Here is a 26,533-nt window from a genome sequence, read left to right on the forward strand (position 1 = left end):
GTCTCTTGACAAATAGAGACTCCAAGAGAGGGACCAAGAAGCACAAGCAGTGTGGCTATTAAAGCAATATCTGGATGACCTGATGCATTGAGCTGTTCCTTAAAGATGAAAAACAATACTCAACACTCAAGAGTGTCACCCTAAGTCCAATGAAGGAAAGTTTATTCTATCATTGAGTACCCCAGTGTGAAAGAGAAAATATGGACTTACTCTGCCACCTACACCTCTTTAGTTCTGGAACTGAGAAAGTGCTTCATAATCAGGTCTTAAAACTAACAATAAAAGCCATTATATTCCTGCATTTTAATATTGCCTAATTTAGCATTTTATCATTAAAAAGAATTGCAAGACTATTTTAATAAATGTAAATGGTTATAAGTCATTGGCTATTTAATTATAAATATATGTCTTATGAAACCAATGATTATAAATACCCTTGGCCTTTGTCTCTGATTGGTGAGCTCATGGCCTACACCACCATTTCAAGATGTGTTCAGGCCACTGAAGTTCATTATACTCCTGGTTCCATCTGACTCTTTGGCTTTTTCTCTTCCTCCCCAGGAGCCTTGCCCCTGTACAGGTACCCTGGCCCCTTCCAGCTCCCTTTCATGTTTTCCCCCATTAAAGTACAAGCTTTTTGAGGTTAGGAAGTGTCTATTTTGCTTTGTATTTGTATTCCCAAAACTTGGTATGGTGTGTGTTGCATAATAAGTACTTAAATTATTATCTACCTATCTAATAGGACTAGATCCAGTAATTTTATTTTCTTTCCAACACAACCAGTATACACTCTATACTGAAAGACACAGTTCTTGTTTTCACCACCAACCAGAAATACTTAAAATTTTGACACCCACATCCATATTTAGCTATGATATAATGATGATCTGCTCTCTGATAGTTTAAAATGAAAAAAAAAAGAGCTGAGGTGAAAAAGGGGCATATCTATACATGGGATCATCAGATTAAGAATTGGAAATCACCTTTACATATGTTCTAGTGCAAACTCCTCATTTTACAGGTGGGGAAACTGAAGCCCAAAGGGACAAGATAAGATAAGCTGCCCAACATGTATCAGCATCATACATTGGCAAACAGGGGAACCATGATTCAAAGCCCATATCCTTTGATTGGTACCCCTTCCTACTCTAACATAATAGCTCTCCCTAGAACTACATGATTCAATAGCAACTCTCTAAATTAAACACTTGTGCAGAAGGATTAGTGAATAAGCTTAAAAAAAGCAACAAGACTAACACTGTTCAAAGGGGTTTAGAGTCTGCCTACGCTTAGTTAGCAACATTACTGTGCTTTTGAAGCCACTTCATTTTTGTGGCTCTGTTTTAATGGCATGTAACCAGCCTCCCCCCACCCAAAAAAAAACCAGAAGAATTTAAATCTTGTGAGGGCTTCACTGCAGGAATCTCAACCTCTATATCTAATGCCAAGAAATGTGGCCTGAAGGACCTAGAACTGCTGGTGAGTAGGAAATGGAGCTGGTCTCTCTTGGGGCAAAATTAAATAATATCACCATGTGAATGTAAACACAAAAAAGCATTACAGCATGAACTAAAAACTGCCATTAAAGAGTATTTGAGAAATGTATGCCCTACAGGTTGCTGCCCTTACACACATAGTACAGATATTAAGCTCCTACAAATACAAAAGGAACTGCCCTCAAGAAATTGCATTTTAGTAAGCAAATACAACGCATTTTAGGGAATGGTGGCCAAGGAAGAGTTTGGACATGGGAAGTGAGAGGGACTGTGAAGACAGTCACATATCATCAGATGGCCATGTAGTAATGGCTAAAAAATAGAATTGATTGTTTTTTGTAGAAAGTAGGGTGATTTGGTGATTGTTGTGAAGAGTAGCAGGTGGGAGAGGAGAGTAGATAGTAAGATGCCCACATTGACCATAGGCTGAAGCAAGGACTTGGGCTTGCTGGGTGCATATAAAGGTCTGAGGGGAAGATGGACAATTTCGCCATCCAATCTTGAGAGCCAGACAGAGTCCTAAGGCTGAATTGCATTAATTTTCCCAAATGGGGATCAAGTTAAGGCTCTTGAACTTCCCTGTTCCTAGTAAAGAGAGGAGGTGGGCAACAGAAAGGCAGATTGCAAGATACTTAGACTGCTTAGACCCCAATGGATTGCTCTAATCCTTAACCTCATCATTTCCAAAAAAAATAAAAAACATATCATAAATCCCATTCCCTTGAATCTAAATTAATGGGGGGGTTTAACTTTCTATTCTAACCACATTTCTAAAGCACAGTTTATCCATAAGAGAAGAAGAAAACAAAGAACAATGGGAATTATAATTTGACTTTATCATTTACTTACTTTTTCCTTTTACATCAGTAACTCAAAATATTAAACATCCTTATTACTTCCAACAGCTGTTAGTTTCTCTCTGAAATTCCAACAGTTAATTAGCAATGAGAAACAGAAAACAGGCAAAACCTGCCATGTTTAATTATGCTGTAATTTTCTTAAAGTTAAAAAAACACTATGCATTATTCAAATTGATGTCAATTATTCTGAAATGCAGCAAAATTGCTATATATATATTTATATGTATGTATTTTAAGTCTTAGAATTTCTTTTTGTTATTTCAATGGCTTAAAATGAATTACTATTACATATGTATATATGTCTATATATATGATATACATGTATTTCATAACAGGTGAACATAAAGTCGATGATGTGCACGATTTTTGCTATCACTCACAAAGATGTGTTAAACAGAATAAAAAACTATTTGAAGATAAGTCCTTTTAAAACTGGTATATAATATATCCGAAGGAGGTCACATAATAATATTAAGGCTTGATTTAGTTTGATATATAGGAAAAGGAAAGAGTTTGAGAAAGAGAAGGTGTGAAGGATGAAAATGCAGGGCAAGATTTGCATACCCAAGAGTTACTCCATAGCAGTATTGTCAACTCAAATAAAAAATGGATCCCTGACAGTAGCATAACAACTTAGCAAAACATACATTGACATTATCTATGTTGGACTGTATTTTTAATGTGTTAAACATTTCCCAATTATATTTTATATGGCTCAGGCCCCCCAAATTGGCAGGTTGTCAGAGTGACATCTTTATCTACAACATCTCAAAAAATCTCAAAAATAACTTACTAAAAAATTAAAAGATTGATAACTGGGTTATAGTAAGAAGTGATACTTTGATTATGGATAATATTTTAAATGGTTTTACAAGTAGTTCCAAGCCTCCTCAGGGAAATTCACAGCAATGTAAAAAAAAAAAAAAGATTTATCTTGCTAACCATCCACAACAAAAAAATGAAGTGGATGAAAAATGCACTGCCCAGAACATGACATGTTGCTTAACATGATGCCTTTAAAATGTATTCACCAACACATGTATCATAGATAAGTGCTTAGAAGGAAAATGAGTTTGGTCAAGCAAAAGAAAGTGTTAAGATCGATCACATTTAGGAAACACAATCATTGAGCTTAAAGAATGCTTGATGATGGATTGAAAGATTTGGAAAAGTCATCTGTAGGTTGATAAATGACAGTAATAAAAATGAGAAGAGGAAGGAATAAATGGATTATATTTATTTCACATAGAATAGTCAGAATTGACAAATCTTTGCTCTTCCTTTTTTTGGGAAAGACAATCTCATAATGAAGAAGAATAAGTTATTCAATCAGTAAGTACTGGCTAATAAATGACTGGTACCCAGCTTGGTGAATGAATGGAAAGCATTTATTAAGTGCTAACAGCTGGAGATACAAATGCAAAAATGAGACAGTCCTTACCTTTAAGGTGTTGATATACTGATGTGGAGGGGGAAGGGCCAGAAACAATACAAATAAGGAAATGGTGGCAAAGAAAGGGAGTTTGGGTACGGAATATCACGAACATGGTAAGTGGAACAATTTAGCAATTCACTGACACTCCCTCTTTTCCAGAAGCAATGGTAGAATGACTGGGGATGGGTGGTAGTAGTGGTGGTGGTTCATTACATCTATAGTAAGTAGTGTGGCAGAAAGGACAATGAAAAGGCTCAGTCCCAGGGAGTATATAGCTCATTTCAGGAATTGTCTCTGGTGATCCAGTTGGAAAGACAGATTACCAGCAGATGTGAATACAGACAGGACAGAACAGATTGGGACAAGGACATAGAAAGGGAAAAGGGCAGGGAAAGGGACCATTCCTACTGTCAAAGTTCTTCCATTCTATCTGGGATATAACAGGTGCATACAGAATAAATACAAAAAAATGTAATTAAACACCAGGTGGTTAAGGAGGAAAGGCAGTAAGAGCTGGGAGAATCAAGGAAGCTTCTATTCAGTGTATTACAGCAGTGATTCCTTTCAGGTATGAGTTAGCCTAGAGGAAAACTGGGATTCCTTCCAACTCAAAAATAATGTGATTCTATGATTCTGTTCCCCCTTGTGTAATTTCCTATCATTTAGCTTTTTAAAGTGATCTCTGAACTGCTGTGTGTCAGATGTGCACCACCAAAGAGAACTACAAATTTTGTGCATGACTGAGCAAAACTCTGCTTGTCCCTGAAATGGCGATGTCTTCTGCTTTGCTTCCAGAATCCCATGTGCTCCTGACTGCTTAGCCTGGTATCGCCGCCCTGGCATCTTGTCCTTCTCTCTTTCTCCACTCCTTGCTTGTAGACTGTTCAGAGGCTTTTCCTCATAAAAAGAGCTGGTAGTGTCTTCTGTTTTAATCTGACAATAGAGCTGTGCTGACTTGGCAGGTTCCTCACCACTAGCCACACAAACCTTTTTCTCCCTTTCAATTACTCTTTACTATATCAGAACTGTCATACAGGTTTCAGGTAAAGCCAGGGGAGTCTGGAGTAAAAATAGTGCTTCTGAGGGCTTACAGAAAGAAACCTAATGTTGGAGAAATTTTAAAATGATACTAGTAGGAATTCCCTGTGTTTTGAATGTCCCTCTTGTAGTCAGTCAGTACACTGGGATTTACTGGAATTAGATACTCAACTAGTTACTCATCATTGTTATCACCTTTTCCCTAATTAACAAGATCTCCAACATGCTGAATAATAATAAAAACAATAGCATTTATATAGCATTTTAAGGTTTTCAAAATACTTTCCAAATATTACCTCAATTAATTTTCACAACCCTAGGAAGTAGGTACTTTTATGATTGCCATTTTCTAAAAGAAGAAACTGGGACAGAAAGGGTAAATGACTTGCCTGTCATCATACAATGTAAAATTTACAAAGTTGTAAATAAAAGTAATATGAGATGCATTTGAATTCAGGTCTTCCTGATTGCCGGTCTAATGATCTATCTACTATGCCACCCCTCTGCCTCAGCAGAGAATCTGTAAGAGAATCAGGAATCACAGATGAAAAGGGATGGATAGAAAATGGTGTGGGTAGTACCCACATTGATAGAAGCACAGATCCATGAAAGCATTTAAGTATCGATAGGTTTAGTTCACTAAAAGTAGGAACAGCTACTTCTAAAATTAATGAAAGTTAATCTTGGACAACTTTTGACTCTGGTTACATTTTTCACAAATCTTTCTTATACTCAAACTTTAGACTTTGTTCAAGTGAAGGCTGATGCCTTCAAGGGTCATTTAATGTAGGAGGCTGTCCAATATAGGTAAGGTTCATTCAGAATATTAAGAGGTAATATACAAATGACCTCTTAAAGAGAATTAATGGTGTTTGTTTTTTTTTTAACTCCTAGAGACTAGCAAATATCAATTCTATTTGTATAACTTATAGGCATATTTGGGGAAAAACTAAAATTTGTAGCAATGGGAACTCAATATTCCAATGCTAAGAAAATTTGAGAAATTTTAAATAAATTTCTCATCTTACTATTAAAATTGTAGGCACCAATAAATAATAACTAGAATGGCTAGTAAGTGATGACAAAGGAATCTTTGTAATGTCTTTCTTATAAAGCTGTTCCCTTCTATAAAAGCCTTCCACAAAACTCTCCTGCCTGTAGGACAAAATGCCAGCTCCACAGTCCAGTATTTAAAATTCTCAATAATTAGAGCACAAACTTTCCAGCTTTATTTCCCATTACTCTCCTGCAGGTCTTCTATATTCCAAACAAGGTAGTCTGCTAGCTATTCTCAGAATTTGGGACAGCTTCTCTCTTTTGCCTTCACACAGGCATGTTGCTTTGTCCCTCATATCAAAAACATATTCTTCCCCTATGTCTTAAAATCCTCTGTCTCTATCAGGGGTTTAGATTTTCCCTTCTACATTAAGCCTTTCCTGATAACTCCCAATTGTTAGCACACTTCTCAAATAATTACCTATACATATCTGTGTACAGTTCCATCTACCACCAAAACAGACATTCCTTACAGGTAGGAAATGTTCCTTGCTTTTGACTGTTAACCCCCTTCCCTACCTCCCCATGCAAAAGCATAAGAGTTTCTGTGTGGAAGATTATTAGTAAAAGTTTGTTGCACTGAATTTTCACTGATTGAATGTATACCTCAACTTTATTTTATCTGAAGTTAATTGCTTACAATGATGAATAAAATCACTGTATAACTTAAGTCTTTTGTTTTCTCTAAATACAAATAACATGAATGGTGCCAAACTACAATAAACCAATTTTGGAATCCAAAATACACTGTCAGCCCTAAGGCAAAATATTCAAAGAGGACAATGAATGGTTGCTAAGAACTAGAGCTTCAAACTGCTAACTCCTATTACTGTATGAATGACAGTGAAAATGGCAAGACAGAAATATCACACGGCTTTCTATTGTTAGGGTATAAGGTCTGATCACAGCTCAAACAGCGCCACATTTGTAAACATTATTCAATTTCCTAAACAGCTAATAACCTGCCAAGAAATTCCCATACCTTTCCATCTTTGGGGATCTTCAGTATTCCAATCACTCCAAGATATGGAAGGTGGAACCTAGAAAGAACTTAGACTGAAGCTCTCCCTCTTCCAAAATGCTAAATACTAAATAATTCTACAAATTTGTAAATGCTGAAGATTCTACAGATCCCAAGAAATGGAAAAGATTAGAGCTAGAAAGTAATTTCAAGTATTCTGGGCAGTACTGGACAATGTATAGGAAAGTTTGATAGTAGGATTTAACACAAAAGCATTTTTTTTCACTGATACTGCCTTTAAGAAGTATAATCTAAAGTACTTTTATGATTTTTCAATGACAGCTAATATAGAATGACTTCTACCTGTATTTTCAATATTCTCTATTGAGAGGCCTTTACAATAGCACCTTGAAATTTGTTGGTCTGAAGAAAAGGGAGTCTTATGCTTTGTTCTTTTTCTATATCCTTCCACTCGACTGCCTTAATAAAGATAATATAAGTTTATGCTCTTTAGTCGTGATCAAGAATTGGAAACTGAGGGAGATGCCCATCATTTGGGGAATGACTGAAAAAAATGACATATGAATATGAATGAATACCAGTGTACTGAAAGAAAAAAAGGAGATGTTTTCAGAGAAAACTCGGATATGTAAATTGATATATAAATTATATATATTGATTCAAAGTATAAATTGATTCAAATTAAAGTCAAGCAGCTACATTGCACAGTGGAGAGTGTACCAGGCCTGGAGTCAGGAGGACCCAAGTTCAAATGTGCTTTCAGACACTTATTAGCTGTGTGACCGTAGGCAATTCATTTAACTCTACTTGCTTCAGTTCCCCATCTATAAAATGAACTAGAGAATGAAATGGCAAAGCACTCCAGTATCTTTGCCAAGAAAACCCCAAACAGAGTCAAGAACATGCGGACACAACTGAAATGACTAAATTAACAACAAAGAAGGCATCAGAACCAGAAGAACAATTGATACCATAACAAAAATATTATAAAGATAAATGACTTTCACTAAATACACATGCAAAATTATAAGTAATCAGGCTTAGAAAGAGGTAAGAACATGATGGAAGCTGACCATTTAAAATCTAAATAAACTCTTCTAGATAATACATAAAAAGAGATTAATCACCTAAAACTGGGCTGGGGTTGTGGGGGAGAGAAAAGACAGTGTATACATGTATAAAAATAAAACCTTCATAAAAATGTGGAGTCAATGATATTGTGTTGAATACAAAAACAAATTTGATGTCTGACTTGGTGGGATGTGACAGAGAATGTCCTCCCCTGATAGAGCATTCGAGGATCCAAGGTAACCTCCATGCCTTGATGACACATCATAGTCAAATTTCTCTGGAAGCCTGCTGAGTCAGTTGTTCTTAAAGAAGAATGATTAACACTGTTTAGTTCTACTCACTTATAATCAAGTATGTGAAGAGGCTATAAAAACAAAAAGTGATTCTAACCAGTTTCCTAGTTAGAACTAACATTAATAATAAGACTTTTTATTATACACAAGATGCCACTTAAGCTGTCTTTATTGGGGGGGGTGACTTTTGTCATATTTATTAACACTTAAGATTATGGTACCATAGCTCTAGAACTGGAAGAGACCTCTCATCATTTTACATAGAGGGAAACTGAGGCCCAGAGAAGTTATATGACTTTGGAAATGTTCCAAGGGGAATAGTCAGGATCAGAACTCAGATTCTGTGAAGCCAAGTTCAGCATTATTTCCATAGAATTCTTTTGATTTGGGTTTTTCTTCTATCACATCCTACCTTATATTATGCTATATTTTTTCTAACATAACACCCTCTTCCATGTACTTACTAAGTAGATTTTAAAACTCCACCAGATTAGGGCCTGTGCATTTTTTTTTAACTTTTATATCCTGTAATGGGAATGCAAATTTGGAAGATCTTCCCTGCCCCTAGGCTAAAGTGCACCTGAAGCCCCGGGGTGGGAGGCTTGTTTTTCAGTAGATACTTTTTGATTGGCCAGTGGGTCAATAAGGTTGTTACATTCTCTCAGCCAGGAGAAGGCTATATAAGCCCTGATGTGAGGCTTTGTTTTGGGGGCTCACTTTGAGAAGTGTTCTGTGATTTGATCTGGATTCTGGGAAGCCATTGTCCAGAGCCCCCCCGGCTTTGAAAAAAACCAGATGTTGAAACCCAGATGTTGACTGGGTATGGATGTAATGGTTGGACAGTTTGAAATCTGTTTACTAGATCTGTTTCTCTGACTTGATGATTCTGTCTGTGTATTCTGAAGTTCGGGGTGCTGACCTTTTTCCCCTGAACGAGGTAAACGATATATGTTTGACTGATTAAAGTAAGCTTGTTAACGCATTTTGAGTTGCTTTCCTTTAACAAAGCAGATCCAAGAACCTGTATGGGCATCAAATCCTGAGGATGCTTGGGGTGCTTGCTGCTACATATCCCCAATTCATTACACACTAAATAACTTGCAAATAGGCCCTAAAAGATTTGCAGAATTGAACTAAATTTTATGAACTTGGATTCAGATGACCAAATTTAATAGTAACAATTTATAGTTGCAATTCCACCACTTTGTTGAAAATACTCTCTCTAAAAAAGTAAATAATCTACACCTGAAGACCTTCCCCTTAGCCCTCAGGCTTTGATCTCTCTGTCGTTTTTGACTCTGCTTATAACTTTCTACTGAATATTTTCTCCTCCCTTGCCTTCCTCAACACTGCTCTCCCACTTCTACTTCTTACCCATCTGATCATTCCTTCTTTGTCTCTTTTGTTCAATCATCATTCATCTCTTGCACAGCTTAGCTTAATTGTGCCCCAAGTCACTTGTCCTTGGCCCTCTTTTCTTTCTCCACATTTTCTCATCTACTTTCAAGATTTCACTATCTTTTCTATGTAGATGACTTCTAAATCTTATCTACCTGAATATCACTTTTTGGCCAACAAAGATTTACTTTATTAGATAAATTCACCTGGATGTCCCATAGCCATCTTAAACTCAAGATTTCCAAAAGAGAACATATTATCTTCTCCACTAAACAAGTTCCTCATAAAATCAAATAAACTTCCTGTTGAAGGAATCACAATCTTGCCCATCAAGAAACCCAAGTTCAGGGTGGCTGGGTGGTGCAGGGAGTAAAGCTCCTGCCCTGGAGTCAGGAGGACTTGAGTTTGGTTCCAGCCTCAGACACTTAACACCCACACAAAAAAACTAGCTGTGTAACCTAGGGCAAGTTACTTAACCCCAATTTCCCTCCAAAAGACAAAAAAAATAAAGAAATCCAAGTTTGTAATTTATGACTTATTTTGATTCTTTTCTTTCAACATTCAGTGAATGGATGTAACTTCTTGAATATCCCTTCACGTTCCCCTTTCTCCAGCTCTCTACTCACATGCACAAAACCCTAGCTCTGGAATTTATTAATACTCTTCTAGACAACATAAATATCCTTCTAACTGATGTCCCTAATACATTCCACCACTCCACTTCAAACTCTATACACTATGATGATGTCAAAATAATATAGGGCATAGAGCAGACAATGTCACTTCCTGGTTCAAAAGCTTTCAGTGGAAGTTTCCCAGTCTGGTATTAAAAGACCTTCATGATATGTTTCCAACTGCCCTTTTCAACAATATTTCACTCTACTCTCTGTTGTAAACTAAACATTTGAATTACTTCTTCCTTCAACTTAATTCTCCATCCTCTACCTGCACCTATCTGCAGAGACAGTTCTCCACAATAGCTAATGTATTTATTTCTTATCTGTACCTCTCTGAATCTGCTTGCCTTTAGGTCTTAGCTCTTCTCCTTAAAGTTTTTGTGGACTACCCAGTTGTTAGTGATCTCTTCCACGTCAAATTGTCTTATATTTTTCTTGTTTCTTTACACACTATTCCCCCACCCAAAGTAAAATATAATCACACCTTACACTTAGGGGGTATTTACTGTTTGCTGAATTAAATTGAATGGCATCAGACATGTAAATTGTTCTAAGTGGATTCCACATATTTTCTCTTCATTGTAATTTAAAAAAAATTCTTGACTATACATTTTTATTCTTTTCTAAGAGCATCTGTGCGTCACAGGCCCATATTGTAAAATGGAATTCTAGCTAAGTTTGGCAGTGGTGGGGGAGGGATGGAATAGAAATATAATAACATTGTTATCTTTTCTTGATTCAACATAGATGAAATCTGGAGGGGAGGCATATAGAATCTTCAATCTATTTATCCTTCTGGCATTTCATTTTCAAATTACATTTATTTTCAGAAAACATTCTTTAAAAAAACTGCAGAAATATGTACTTGGGATATAATTGTCAATAACTGCTAAACTAGCAAATTGAAATTTGCTAAAATTTTCCACTATGAGTGTATAATTCAAGCACACAATGAGACTCCCTAAATAACTTAAATGCTTACAAGGAACAATGCATAAAACATGCTAGAATCTTCATTTGTCTCATTTAGCATTGTATTAAGTACCTACATGATTAGAAATAAATAAATAGACAACATCCCTTGCAAGCATTGTGTAGTGGACATAAAGGTAAAATTTAAAACATGCTACCCCCCTGCTCCCAAAGCACTTATTTGGGAGGGGGGGAGAGCACAATGGGTGGGTAAACATGTAAACAGGGGTTATTTAGTTCAAACTTCTCATTTTACAGATGAGGAAACTGAGGCACAGGGAATTTTAAGTGATGCCACCCAATATCATTTTAGTAATAAGTAGCAGAACTGAGATCCTATTTGGTTTTCAAAATCCTTCTTAAGCTCCTCTATGGCCTGTAACCAATTCATATTTTTCTTGGAAGCTTTTGGTGCAGGAGTTCTGACTTCATTGTCTTCCTGCCATTCCTTGCTTTGATGCTTTTTGTCCCCAAATAGGAATCCAAAGTTGGATTGCTGTGCTTGCTTTGCTTCCTTTACTTGCTCATGTTGCCACTTAATTACTTGACTTTTGGGCTTTTTGCCACAGTAGAACTCTGCTTTCAGAGAGGAGAGCTTTGTCACAAATTGCTGGGGTTTTCACAACTGCTGGAGCTATTAGTTGGCTGCCCTCTCTGAAACCTCCAACGGCTCTAGCACTTGGTCACCCACCTCATGACCTCCACCCTAGACAGCAATCCAGATCCAAGCAGGTTAAAGCAAGAGCAATTACTTCTCAGAATGATTGCTTGGTCCCCCTACAATCTGCAGGCCAGGAGCTCTGAAGCAGCCATGCAGCTGTGGCCACATGCTATGAAGCAACCATACCTCAGCTGCTTCTCCCTCTGGGGGGCAGAGGCCAGACTGCACTCCAAGACTCCCTGTTCCCAAAGTCTACACTGACCTCTCACTTTGTCTTTGGCATATATGGGTTGATAATTCTGGAAACCACCACAGCTGCTGATGATGCACTCTCCTGACGTCCTTCTAGCTACTGCTGGTCCAGCCACCCTGAGGCTAAAACCACGGCCTCAAGCAAGGCCTCTACTCCCAGAGGGCTGTGATGAACCCTTCCTGTCCACCTGCTGGGCTGTCTTAAGTAGCATATTTGTTTCTCCCTGTCACTTTTTGGGTTCTGTTGCAGAACTGAGATTCTAACAAGGATGCTCTGACTCCCTGCTCCTTATACTCTTCAACTGCCTCTGATGGGCTCAAAGACAAGAGGCAGCATCTAGAACTGGGGAGCTTTCCTGGCACATGTTCCAACTACCAGTGATTCTATTACTACAGAAGATCATCAGTTTGGAGAAGGAAGGAGCTTTAGACATCATCATGTAATCCAACCCATCGTGATTTGAAAGACAAAAGTTGGAGATAATGTAATGTAGTGGATACTGACCTGGACTTAACAGTCAGAAAGATCTGAGTTCAAATCCTGTTAGCCTGACCAGTAAATATCAGACCTGAACAAGCTGACCTTTGTGTCTGAGTTTCCTTATCTATAACAATGGACTCAATAGCACTTACCGTATGTAAATCTATGGTATTATGATCCTATGATAAATAACTTTACCCAGGTCACACAGGCAATAAGCACAACCCAGAATTTGAACTCAGATCCTCTGACATCAAGTTCAAGACTCTTCAGACCACATCACATTGCCTCATGTAAACAAAGGAACATATTTACAAAGACCTGGGTATATAGACGCTAAATTATTTTTCCTTAATAGAGGAAGCTTTAATTTCAAAATGTTGCAAATGTCATGCAACATTCATGGATAATAAACACATACCTTCATACCTCTTCTCTCTGTAATCTGCTCTTGCTGACAAGAGTACTTCTTGGGTGTACAAGACAGGCTGAATAGGCTGAGGTGTGACCTGAAGTCTTTGCCACATTCAATCTGTCCTTTAGTTAATGATAATATCCACTGTTTGCACAGGCTGCTGCTGTTTGCAGTTCTACTTGGGCACCTCAAAGTCAGTGTGACATTTTTGTTCTAGCAGAGCCAGGCCATTCCTATTTCTGTTAGGCCAACATGGTCTGTCAGGCACTGTCACTTCCCAGATGTCAATGGTTCTGTGACAACATTTCAGATCTGTACCTCAAGCATGTCCTTGAAGTATTTCTCCCGCTGACTTCCATACACTTGCAAAGGTGACCATATGGAAAAGTTTTTGGGGGAATCCAGGTGTTATCCTTTATTATCATATGACCATCTTAGTGAAACTAGACTTTGAGTAAAACTTATTTGGCAAATTTGAGTGAGGTGAAATTGCTTCAAGGTTACAGCTCTTCCCCCTCATGTGGTGTTAAGGAGGACAGCTAAAAATTGCTGCTAAAATTTATAATGGAGAGAGCATGATGGAGGAGGAAGAACAGAATATTTAGGGTCATGTACCATTGCTGATCCCATCTGTGATCTTGAGAAAATCACTCAGCCTCCCTGGCTTCACTCAGTCTCTTCTGTGACCTTGATAAAGTCACTCAGTCTTCCCAGCTTCCTCTTCTGTAAAATGTAGGCGACACACTAGGTGGTTTTTGAGGTCCTTCCTAATCCTAAATCTAAAATCTATGATTTTCTCTAAAAATTAAATTTTGAAAATGAAGTAGGTCAGAGATGCATGTGAAATCTTTCCCATATTTAAGCATTCTTCATAGTATCATAATCTAGGATGCACCTGCAGTTGACTAGAATGCCATCTACTCTAGGGCTTGGATATTAGGGCAAGTCAGCGAGATCCAGGCCAATCCCAAATCATCCTTATTTTAGATAATTAGTTCTACTGGTCATACACCCCGAATGAGCTGCCTTTAGATAATCACTCCGAGTAGGCATAAAAATGCCTGCAGTTCATACAAGTGTGGGTAAAAATGGATGAGTCCCCATATGTACCTTGAAATACAACTGGCCTCTAAAAGATCCAACACACCAAAGACCAGAGACTATTCCAGACTTTACTGGCCAGTCCTCCAATTCCAAAACTGACACTAAGCCAAATTCTGTGGCTAAGAAAAACAAAATCCTTTCACCTGGCAAGTAAGGTGGTCAGAGTACTAGATTTGGAGTCATTAAGAACTGAGTTCAGCTTTCCTGTCTCTCAAGATGGCAGACAAAAAGCCACCCAAGGAAAAGAAGGTCAAAAAGGAAAAAAAAAAGAACAAAAAGGAAGATGTAGCTGAAAAGGTCAAAAAGCCTCGAAAGCATTGCAGTCGGAACCCAATCCTGGCCCGAGGGATTGGTAGATACTCCAGGTCTGCAACGTATTCCCGGAGAGCCATGTACAAGTAGAAATATGCTGCCCCCAAAACCCGGATTGAAAGGAAGAAGAAAGAAAAAGTGCCTGCTACTATCTCAAAGCCTGTGGGTGGTGATAAGAATGGAGGAACTTGAGTAGTAAAGATGTGCAAAATGCCTAGGTATTACCCTACTGAGGATGTGCCTAGAAAGCTGCTAAGTCACGGCAAAAAGCTCTTTAGCCAGCATGTGAGGAGACACTGAGCTAGCATCAAGCTAGGTACCGTTCTGATCATGCTCACTGGCCTCCACAGGGGCAAGCGAGTGGTTTGCCTGAAGCATCTGGCTAGTGGCTTGCTACTGGTGACTGGACTTCTGACCATCAACCATGTTCCTCTGAGAAGGACCCATCAGAAATTTGTTATTGCCACTTCTACCCGGGTTAACCTTTCAGGTGTGAAAATTCCAAATCATCTTACTGATGCTTACTTCAAGAAGAAAAGGCTCCGAAATCCTAGACACCAAGAAGGAGAGATTTTTGACACAGAAAAAGAGCAATACGAGATTACAGAGCAGCGCAAGGCTGATCAGAAAACAATAGACTCTCAGATCCTACCCCAAATCAAGAAAATTCCTCAGCTCCATGGCTACCTGCGTTCTGTCTTCTCTCTCTCCAATGGAGTTTATCTTCACAAACTGGTGTTTTAAATGCCTTGCAGAGAACATTTATTAAAATATTTGCAATAGCTAAAAAAAAAAAAGAACTGAGTTCAAATCTGCCCTAAGACCTTTACTATCTGTATGACCCTCGGAAAGTCACTTAATCTCTGCCTTCTTAAATTTCCTCATCTGTAAAGTGTGAATAGTAATAGTACCTACTTCTCTGGGCTGTTGGAAGGATAAAATGAGATATTTGTAAAGTACTCGGCAAAACTTAGAGTGTTATATAAATGCTATTGTCATCATCATTATCATTATTACTTATTCTCTGGAAAGCTGGCTATAGGAAATGCTTATATGCTTGATGAATCTTTAAAGATTGGGTCAGATGGGAGAAATCAAAATAAGTTAAAGAAAATATCAGTGAGTCTGATCTATCAAAAGCAGGTTTGCACCAGTTTCATTTCTGTAGTACTTGTTTGTTCTTTTGTATTTTTACAAGCTTACTATGGTCATTGGGATTGATCAAACTTTTTTCTTAGTTTGGAAGAGAAAGTAGTCCTAAAAAGGGGTGAGGGGAGTTGTTCACATGAAGTAACAGATAAGGAGACTGCAGCTTCTTGTCTTGGTTCTCCCACGTAACACTGAGAATTTTTGGAATCCATTCCTTTCTCTTAGGAAAATTTCTTTAGGCATCATCTGTCAAACAACCTTCATAATTTCTTACAAAGAAATATTCACAATAATTATAATAAAATAATTGTGAAACTTATCTTCCAGATGAAGTGTCAATAAAAATTTACTCCCCAAATGATTATACTGCAAACAAGGGAAAATCTCATGCTTTTTAAATTTTCTTCTCAAGCTTGTAATTCCATTCCCTCTCCTATCTGTGTGTGCAAATCAAACTCAGACTTAAAGGTCTAGGTCAAATCACTGTTCTCCCAAAAAAAAATTTTTCCTACTTTCTCTAGCCTTTTCTCCAGGAATACTGACTACATTATTCATTTCACTATTCCAAACACACTTATTTAAGCAAGAGGCAGCTTGGCATAGCAGCTCAAATGTTGGTCTGATAGTCAGGAAGACCTTCATTTGAAATGGGCCTCCAATATTTACTAGCTTTCTAACCCTGGACAAGTCTTCTAACCTCTCTTATCCTCAGTTTCCTCATCTATTAAATGGGGAGAATAATGGCAATATCACAGGGTTGTTGTAAGGATCCAAAGAGCACTTTGCAAATACTAAAGAACTATAAAAATGCTAGCTATTTTACTAAATGGAATGTCTTATCTCCTTAATGAGATTACAAACTTCTAGCAGGTGAGGACCCTATTATAGGCTTCTTTTATATCCTCCTCAATGTCTACTAAAATTCTATCACATATCTGACATTCAGTAAATTTTTACTAAACATAGTACTATCTTTCATAAATTATATACAGGACTAGTTGTTTGGGTTTTTTTTTAATCGTATGGACAGTCAGAATTGATGGAAGGTGATTACATCTGTTTCCTAATGAAAGACGTGACTGAAACAAGGTATAGGGAAAATGTATACTCGAAAAGAAACAGTTACATGATCAAGTAGCACAAATACATAATTTACCTTTCCCAAGTATCATAAGACATACATAAGAGATTTTGCTCCAAACTATTCTAAGTCAGGGAAATTTAAGGTTATCCTAACATGACAATTGCTTGCCATTCTAATGAGATGGCAAGCAACAGTTGTAAAGTGACAGAAAATGAGAAGGAAAAATAAGCCTACATGGTACTTTATCAGCAATAAAGATACTTTTGGAAACAAACTCCTGAAGGCAAGGACTTAATTACTTTCATATTTATAATCGCCACACAATTGGAACTTGATTAATTGATGTGGTTGATTTTTCAACTCAAAATGCCAAGATGTCCATCTATTGCTCTTCAAAAGAAGCTGAAATTTAAAGTTCAATGGTTGTGAACAAGCCAGGTTTACAAAAGGAGCATTTCGTAATAAGCAGTACACGTCAGTGTGCCAAGCAGAAGGACGCAGCAAGGCTAGTGCTAAGAAAAATGAAGAGGTTACTCATGATATGAGTAATAGCAGGGAAGATGTTCATCTGTGAGCACCATTCTTGTTTGTGCTTATAAGGCACAGGTATTCTAAGCTGCAGCTCAGTCTAAAGATTTGTGGAACAGGCCACACATAGACAGAGTGGTGGCAGAAATGTAAGGCAGCAGGAAGACAAAGACCTTGAGCCCTTAGATATCCTCTTTTGTACTGGTTTAGATTCATTGGGATTGCTAGACACCTGGCATTTCATGGCCCTGGGGCAGCAGAGGTGGGGGAGAACTGCAGAGAGTCAAACCCACACAACTCTATGCGGTTTCTTTAGCCAAGTCCTCCTGAAATACTTTGAGGGCATAGGAATTAAGTAGAAGTTTCTAGGATTTTCTAACCTTGAGTCAAATTAGGAAGAAAAACTGCCTCTGGTGAAAAGAAAATTGTTTTCATATATATGGGCACTACTTAATTGGTAGACTGTCCTGTATTACAATGAGGTTGGTTCTGGGGGCAATATTTCTCTTGGAGAGAAAAGGTCTATCATAGTGCCTAACACTATAGTCATGATTCCGAGAACTAAAAGACCATTACAGGAAGAAAAAGTACCTAAAGGTTTTAGTTAAGGGCTACTGGTGATGATTTTCCATTTTTTCCAGTTTCTCCATTTTCCACTGCAATCCATTCTATACCAAGTTGCTAAAATAACCTCTCTAAAGCATTAGTCTGATTATGTCACTACTTAATTTAAGAAACTTTAATGGTTCCCTTTTTCCTCTAGAACAAAAAACAAACTCCTTGGCTTTTGTAGTATTTCAAATGTTTCCCAATCATTCTCTTATCTACCTTCCCAAAATCATTCTATGATACTACCCTTCATGACCACCCAGCTCTAGCCAACCTGCCTGAATGAGAGTACTTCAGACTGGAAACATAGGCCACCAGTGCTCAAATGATTTTGGTATTCATGACATCAAGACCTGTGTTCTAACCAGTGCACCACCCAGCAACTATCTCTATACATCTATATCTATATTTTAGGGCAGTAAAAAGAGGAAGAAATATGAGAAAAAATTTTCTTCTTGTAGGCAATTATTTTTAAAAGGCCTTTTGCCTTATTAGTCAATTAGAAAATGAAAATATACTTGTATTCATGTATCTGAATTTCCTGAATTCCAAGTCCTATAGCAAAGAAGAAGTTTCAGTCAATATTTTCTTTCCTTTGGGTAGATGGGAGGAATTATACTTAAGCACAAACCAAATTTACTAAATATTCTTTCCTGGCAGATACATTCCTTGCCAGTGAAATGTGTATATATATGTGTGCACTAGTATGTTCTTCAATTAAGTCTTCGAATCTAAACAGTTATGTAGTTTGCTAATTATTTTGATATTACATCAGAAATTACACTGCTGAAAAACAATAACCGAGATATTGATTTATATTTCTCATTGCTTAACTTCTAGCCTATGGCATTCTAAATCTTTCAGCTAATCATGAAGCTGAATCCTATATTAAAATACACATAAAGTAAGTTTGGAGTAGGATTAAATTATGCAAAACTCCACGAAAAGACAGTTTTTGCATGAACAAAATAAATGTTAATCCAAAAAAATGTTGTTTAAAAATAACTACAGGCTAAATTCATTTATTTTCATTTTATTCTATGGTTTAGAACAAAGCAATAATCTTAACAGTTAATATCAAAATTGATTACCCCAATTATGTTTAGTGTCTTTGAAATAAACCTCCTTATGCCAACTAAATCAGAAATACCTTTTAAGTCATGAATCACAAACACTAAACAATCTTGAATATTTAACAAAAAAATAATCTCTAACAAATTACAAGTCTAAAAACATACTTTGCTGTTGATGCTTCTTCAAAGAAGACTAGAATACCTCATTAAACCACTATTCAATTGCAAATTATTATTTTAATATGCCTTGGACTTTAGCAGATTACTTAAACCATCAAGAAATCTTATTGCATTGCTTAGGTTTCTGTCCTGTGTGCTACAAAGCCATTTCATTTGACATCTTTGTAACACAATTTTTGTTACTAATTTAGAGTATAAATTTGAACAATACTTGATTCATTCTCACTCACATATATTAGGAAACCAAGCTATAAAATAGTATAACCAATATCTCTTTCATTTTTGACAATATAATTTCCGATGTAATCTCACAACAATTATAGAATGAACTACTTCCCTGCTTATGATTTGAGGACTTAACTCAAGAATACTCAGATAGATAGATAGATAGATAGATAGATAGATAGATAGATAGATAGATAGATAGACAGACAGACAGAGACAGATATCGGTATGTAAATGTATATGTATATATACACATATATCCAATGTATCCAATTATTATTCGACTATCTATATGTATGTCCAATAAATATTAATATATGTGTATGCATGTATGTATATGTACATTTACTTAACACTGCCTTTCAATCTGAGATCACCCTTTCCCAGACTCTCTTTCATGAAATTATTTGACTTCATTTTTACAAAACCTACCTCTGAAGTATTGGTGGCATTTACCTTAAAATGTGTAATTTTAAAAACAGCACAAAGTACAAGTTACAAAATCTAAACATTGAGTAGAACCTGCCTTACCCTCTCAGTACTAAAGACAGTAAGCAATTAATAAATGTTTGTGGAATTAACCTGACAATAAAATGGGGGAGGGGAACTTCCTGAAAGCACTAATTTTACAACATAAAATAATCATTAAAGATAATAATAGCTCACATTTACATAGTTTTTACAGTTTCAAAAGCACTTTCCTCAAAACCCAACCAAGAGTTCAATTCCTCTCTATTAAGTGATTGAATGATTATAGGACTGAGTTATTTAACATCATTTAATTTTGTTCCTTTTCAAAAGATGTATCCAAGGTTTTGAAGCAGAAATGCTCTGAGAAAATGTATCTCAAGATTTCATAATATTGCTGAAAAATAGAAACATCAACAACAGCTATTCAGAGCTCATTCCCTACCACCACTTTTTACTAAAACATTGTAGCTCCTACAATAGGTATGACTATTACAATAAAAAGGAAGTGAATCCCTGGATGTCCCAAAATTATTTTATAATCTGATCACAGAACACGAAGGCAATATGTCAGGAGGCATTCCTCCTAGCAAATCCTATCATACTACTACATACAACTTTAAAGAGTGAAACGCGCTTTCCTCACAACAGAGATTTGGGGTGAATAGTACAAATATTACTATTTCTATTGCACAGATGAGAAAACTGAGATTCTGAGGTTGTCAATGGCAATAGTCATAGAACTCATGTTTGAGTGGGAATTCTAACCTAGATCTCCTAGCTCCAAGTCCAGCATTCTAGAGAAGAAGAAGAGGAAGGAAGAAAAAGAAAGGAAGGAGAAGAAAGAAAAGTTTATCTCAAGCAATTCAGATTTGTGTCTTTCCCTTGGGATTAGAGTTCAATGTATGTACTGGAGTTATAGGGTCAGGAAAAGAGGAAAGACACAGAAAAAAAGAAAGCCATTGTAAAGATGTACTACCACAAAGAAATCAGTTACCAGCTATGAGGCAAGTAATTCTATGTTTTAAAAAGGGGTGGGAGGAATGATTTCAGAACCAAAAGAAAACAGAAAAAAAAAAACATTTCTCAATGTTTTCTTAAAACCAAAGGTAATCTTAAATGCTTAGGTTTTTTTTTCTTATTAGAACTTTGTGCTCACTAGCAAACTCTTCGTGTAAAAGTTTCCCACAGGTGGCCTTAATTCATTATTGACAATAAATTGTTAACTGCTGTTTTTTTTCTAGAAATCATTGTCTTATATAAATAAAAATTCCCATTAAAGTAACAATTAAGAAGAGACCATTTTTTTTGTTTTTTTTACCAAAAAGATTCCCCTTTTCTAGAAGTAATACTGGGATATTATTTCTATATGTTTGTAGATAAGAAAATTACAGTATAATTCAATTTTGTGTACTCATAAAATGAAGATTCTTGACATATAAACATTTGGTGGGACAGGAAAATTTAAAAAGCAAGAAGTTGGCATGTTGGCCATAAATGACTGATGGTTCCATCATATCATTCATCAAAATGACTTGGTCATTTTTCATATAAGAACTACATAATTTCACAAGTGGCATAAAATGAATTAAATAAGTAGATGATTTATACTTTAAAGAGATAAGACATTGAAAATCTGAATTTCCTTTTCTTCTAAGATGATCAAAGCCCTTTTCAGATACTATATATTCTACCTATTCCATAGATTAACCTCAATTTCATTAATGTATGGAAATATATTTCAAGCCACTTGGCTCCTGAACTGCCTCCTCATCAAAGATACCTCTTTTTTTCCCTACAGCAATTCCATACTGTCTATGGAAGCCATGGAATAATTCTAAAATTATTTTTCTATATAATCCAATTGTCTAGAAGATACACCCCCAACACCCCACACACACACACACACTGAAGAATTTGAGAGCTAGAAGGGTCCTTAGAGAGATTTCTAAGAGATCTCAAATGTGTACTTGAGAAAAAGAAAAAAAAACTTAAAGAATACATTTCCATCCAAAAATAATGAGATGGAAGAACTCAAAAATTCACAGTGTGGTTATGAAATATCATACATTTATAACCCATTGCTTAGAATAGTTGGAGAATAGATTGTTGCTTGGAGGGCAGTTAGGTGGTACAGTGGATAGAGCACCAGATCTGGAGTCAGGAAGACCTAAATTCAAATCTGGCCTCAAATGTAATAGTTTTTTTTTATTCTAAGCAAGTCACAACCTCTGTTTGCCTCAGTTTCATCTGTAAAATGGGGATAATAATATAACCTACCTATCAGATTGTTATAAGGATGAAATGAGATAATAATTATAAAATGCTTAGCACAATGCCTAGCACATTTGTTGCTGTTCTTATTGGTTTGTATGGGCAGGAGGTTGGCACAGTGGATAGAATACTGGGTCTGAAATCAGTAAGATTCATCATACTGAGTTCAAATCTGGCCTCATTCACTTGCTAGCTGTGTGACCTGGGCGAGTCACTTAACCCTCAGTTCCTGCCTCAGTTCCTCATCTATAAAATGAGCTGGAGAAGGGTAATCTACTTTACCAAGAAAACTACAAATGGGGTCACAAAGAGTCAGACATAACTGAATAACAAGGCTTCCTAGTTATTTGACTGAGCAAGTTACTTAACCTCTATTTGCCTGAGTATCTATCTGTAAAATGGGGATACTTATATCACCTGCCTCTCAGGGATGTTGGCAGTATCAAATGAAATAATAATGTAAAAATGCTCAGCACAGTGACTGGCACATAATAACAGTATTATAAATGTTAGCTATTGTCAGTTTTAGTTCATAAGAGTCCCCATTACTGCCTATAAATATACTCATGTCTCCTGAATCCTCAAAAATCCCACACTTCCTCCATCCATCCAGGCTATCCTCCCATATCTCTCCTGTGTTTCTTAAGCTAAACTCCTTGAGGAAGTCATGGAAAATAGGTGTATACTTCACTTCCTCTCACCCTATTCAATTCTCTAAAATAGAGATGTCAAATTAGCTGGACCAAATGCTGCCAAAACCATATTAAAATGTAACTGCTAAACATTTAACAAAATAAATAAAACAAATAAAAATACAAAACAACATAGATAATGTTAATTTGTGATTCTCTAAGTTGATATGTGACCTATTTCTATTTTGAGTTTGACAACAATGATGTACAATGGGGCTTCTGATGCTATCATTCAACTGAAACAGCTCCCTCCAAAGTTACTAATGATTTCTTAATTGCCAGAGTCAATGGGTTTTTTCTCCATCCTCAACCTTTGTGACCTTTATGCAGCCTCTGACACGTTTGATCACCCTTTTCTCCTTGATACTTTATTATCTCTAGGTTTTCAGGACAATAATCTCTCCTGGTTCTCCTCCTACTTGACTCTGTCATTCTCTTTTGCTGAATCTTTATCCAGGGTATGCCCATTAACCATAAGTGTCCCAGAGGACTTTGTCCTGGGCCCTCTTCTCTTCTTCCACTATATATAAGTGGTGTCAAACTCAAAGAAAAATGAAGATCATTAAACTGTATATAAGAATTCCTGATAGCTGGTTATTGATTTAGAAAACAACATAATACCTTATCTGTATTTTATTGCATTTTTATTTATTTTGTTAAGCATTTCCCAGTCTGGTTTAGGCAAGTCTGGGCCACATGTCTGACACCTCTGCTCTACACCATTTCACTTGGAGATCTCATCAGCACCACTGGATTCAATTATCATCTCTAGACTGGTGATTCTCTAATCTATTTATCTAACCCCAACCTCTCTGCTGACCTCTAGTCTCAAATCCTTAATGCCTGACATCTCAAACTAATGTCCTGTAGACATCCTGAACTCAATATGTCCAAAACTGAACCCATAATCTTTCCCCACAAACCCACCCTATTTCCAAACTTCTCCATTACTGTGAAAGGCACCAGCACCTAGATGTCATTCTCAATTTCTCTATTCCTAACTCTCTCCCTTACCCTCCCCACAGTCATTTTGCTGTCAAAGTTTATCCATTTCACCTTTGCAGTATCTCTCCAATATGCCTCCTTCTCTCCTCTGTTACCATCTGGGTGTGAACCCATATCTCCTCATGACTGGACTACTGGAAAACCTGCTTGTTGATCTGCCAGTCACAAGTTTCTCTCTGCTCCAATCCAACCTCTACTCAGCTAAAAAAGTGATTTTCCTAAAGCACAGGTCTTTCCTAAGGTACCATTTCAGTCTTCTTATATTTTAGCCCCTCCCATAAACTCACCAGTCCACTGGCACTGTCCTCCTTGCTATTCTTTAAACAAGACACTCCATCTCCCAACTCTGGACATTGTCACTGGCTGTCCCCCATGCCTGGAATACTGTTCTTTCTTATCTTTACCTCTTGGCTTCCATGATATCCTTTAAGTCTAAACTAAAATTCTCCCTCCTACAGGAAGCCTTTCCATGTCCTAGTTAATTCTAGTGCCTTTACTGATTTTCCCCAATTTACACTTGTCTACAGCTTTGTACATAGTTGTTTGCATGTTGTCTCCACCATCCATTTATGACCACCTCCTCTCCTTGAAGGCAGTGGGTGCCTTGCCTTTCATTGTGTCCCCAGTGCTTAGAATAATGCATGGTGCATTGTAGGTGCTTAATAAATGCCTATTGACTAATTTCAAATTTAAATACTTTAAATAAAATGTTTAACATTTAGAAATGATAGAGCAACCTGGATCTGGCTGCAGCAGAGATGGCATCTCTTTGTCTCTCCTCACCAAATCTCAGCCCAGCTAGGTCTGCTTGGTGTCAACACCATGGACATTCACAACACATGGCCAGAAGACCTGATGAATATACAGCACTGTAACCTGCTGTGGTTCTAGCAAACTCTCAGATGAAATACTTTTTCTACCAACGTCTGTCATTTCCTCAGCTTTCTTACATTGCAGAAGATGAGAACGGCAAGATCATGGGCTGTGACCCGACTAAGATGGAGGAAGATCCAGATGATGTCCCCCAAGGACATATCACATCCTTGGACATAAAGCATTCTCACCTCTGATTAGGTCTAGCACAGAAACTTATGGACCAGACCTCAGAGGCCATGTTTGGAACTTTAATGCAAAGTACATCTCCCTGCATGTCAGAAAAGAGTAACCAGGCAGTTTTGCATCTGTATTCCAATGCACTTAACTTTCAGATCAGTGAGGTGGAGCCAAGATACTATGCTGATGGGGAGGATGCCTATGCTATGAGGCAGGATTTGACTCAGATGGCAGAAGAGATGAGGAAACTGAGGCCCAGAGAGGCGAAAGGACATGCCTAAGGTCACAGCGGCAGAGCCAGCACTAGAACCCAGGTCTCCTGACTCCCTCTTGGTGTGGTGCACTTTCCACTATGCCACATTGCCTCTTTCTAGAGACACTGGATGGTCTCTCTGTTTCCCCCCATCCACCTTCCTCTGTCCTCTCACTGTCCATCTGTTCCTCCACCTGAACATCTACTTGCTTGTCCTTTCATCCTCATGTTAGCTGAGGAAGCAACTGGAGATGAAGGAGAAAGGCAAACATCTGGTGCTGGTCTCCCTGGAGAACAAGATGGACACCAAAGTCAACCATGCGGGGGACTGCTGCCCCAAGGAGAAGGGCCTGGGCCCCACTGCCAAGGACAGCAGAGGCAGTGATAGCAAAGACTTTAGCAAGGTCAGCGAGACCACAGAGAGCACTGACATTAAGGACAGCTCCAAGGCCTCTGACTCAGCTTCCTCAAGTCCCCAGGCTGGGATTCTGCTGTTCGTAAACCATCCCCATTTCTGTGTCTCTCTTCCCCTTGTCCCCTGTGAGCCCTTCCAATTAAACCATTTGGGCCCCTGGGCTCTGTGGGGGAGGGAAGAAATAATATTAGTCATTTAATATTTTTTATTAGTATACCCCCATCACCTAGCATAGTACTTGGCACATAGTAGGCACTAAATAAATATTTGCTTGGTTGGTTTCTTCCAAAGGTATTTCAGGATTTGTAGTGCCTCAAGGTCATTATTATGAATTTCAATAATAACTATTACTAGCACTGCTACTCATATTTAAATAGTGTTATGTTTTCCAAAGTGCCTTCTCTATAACTTCTTTGTGATGTAGGTAGTGCAAGTATCATCATATCCACTTTGTGTTTAAAATTAAAAGTATGGACTATGTTTTTAAAGATTAAGTTAAATGCCTTGACCATGGTGGTAGAACTAGGATTCAAACTCAAGTTTTCCAACTACAATTTCAGCACTCTTTCTAGTATCGATCAAAAAAAGTGTGGGAAATTGTGTCGTATCTCTTCTGCCATGAAAGAGAATTTTTAATAGAATCTTAAATGCCACATCATCTTGTTCACTTGTCATCTGTTGCTAATAAAAGACTACAATATGCCCCTTTCCTTTCTTCCCCTACTGCTCAACAAATGAGGAATCTTGTTAACCTGAACATTCTGGTTACTCACAATATGGATAAACATGCATTTTACTATGCTAGTAAATATATGCTAGTATTCCTCAACCCCTGGAATTCTCTTTGCTGTCCTGGGAAGACAAACTATTCATTTCCATTTAATATAACAAGAATCTATATGTAAAGCATGATACTAGGCCCTAAGGAAATGATAAATAAGACAATAACCTTACCTTCAAGGAACTTATAATCTTGTACCAAGGAAAGAAAACCTTCCACAAACAACTGCAGTACTAAGGAG

At 37.3% G+C, this 26,533-nt stretch overlaps 1 protein-coding gene and 2 pseudogenes across 1 annotated transcript in view; 2 read left to right on the forward strand and 1 right to left on the reverse strand.

Annotated features, from left to right (window-relative positions):
* The window catches only part of PARD3B (par-3 family cell polarity regulator beta), a 1,344,967-nt gene that overhangs the window by 1,082,924 nt on the left and 235,510 nt on the right, over positions 1-26,533 (reverse strand). The gene's annotated exons all lie outside the window — the stretch shown is intronic.
* Positions 10,209-18,420, forward strand: LOC138151715 (large ribosomal subunit protein eL6-like; annotated as a pseudogene).
* On the forward strand, positions 23,351-25,884 carry LOC138151716 (N-alpha-acetyltransferase 10-like; annotated as a pseudogene).

Source organism: Petaurus breviceps, unplaced genomic scaffold (assembly GCF_028583685.1).
Source record: "Petaurus breviceps papuanus isolate PSGF00001 unplaced genomic scaffold, PetGlider_PUasm1.0 90903, whole genome shotgun sequence".
NCBI lineage: Eukaryota > Metazoa > Chordata > Mammalia > Diprotodontia > Petauridae > Petaurus > Petaurus breviceps.